A 680-nucleotide genomic window follows, 5' to 3' on the forward strand; every position below is an offset into this window, starting at 1 on the left:
ACACTCCCACTAGTCTGAGTGGCTAATTCCTATCCCCCATCATGGTAAACTCCCTGCCTCTTCAGCAATGATGACTAAATCGATGGTCAATCTCCCTCCCTCCTGACTACATAAGCTTATACCCGAGGATGTGCTGTGGCCTCATATAACTGAGACAACAAGGTGCAGGGCTGGATGAACACAGCAGGCCAAGCAGCATCGCGGAATATGAGTTGCTGTTCCTGCAACCTTCGGGTGGCATCGTTGTGGCACTGCAGGAGGCCCAGGATGGACATGTCGTCTGAGGAATGGGAGGGGGAGTTGAAATGGTTCGCGACTGGGAGGTGCAGTTGTTTGTTGCGAACCGAGCGTAAATGTTCTGCAAAGCGGTCCCCAAGTCTCCGCTTGGTTTCCCCGATGTAGAGGAAGCCACACCGGGTACAGCGGATGCAGTATACCACATTGGCAGATGTGCAGGTGAACATCTGCTTGATGTGGAAAGTCTTCTTGGGGCCTGGGATGGGGGTGAGGGAGGAGGTATGGGGGCAGGTGTAGCACTTCCTGCGGTTGCAGGGAAAAGTGCCGGGTGTGGTGGAGCTGGAGGGGAGTGTGGAGCGGACAAGGGAGTCACGGAGAGAGTTGTCCCTCCGGAAAGCAGATAAAGGTGGGGAGGGAAAGATGTCTTTGGTGGTGGGGTCGGA

This window comes from Rhincodon typus, chromosome 12, assembly GCF_021869965.1.
Source record: "Rhincodon typus isolate 14 chromosome 12, sRhiTyp1.1, whole genome shotgun sequence".
Lineage (NCBI taxonomy): Eukaryota > Metazoa > Chordata > Chondrichthyes > Orectolobiformes > Rhincodontidae > Rhincodon > Rhincodon typus.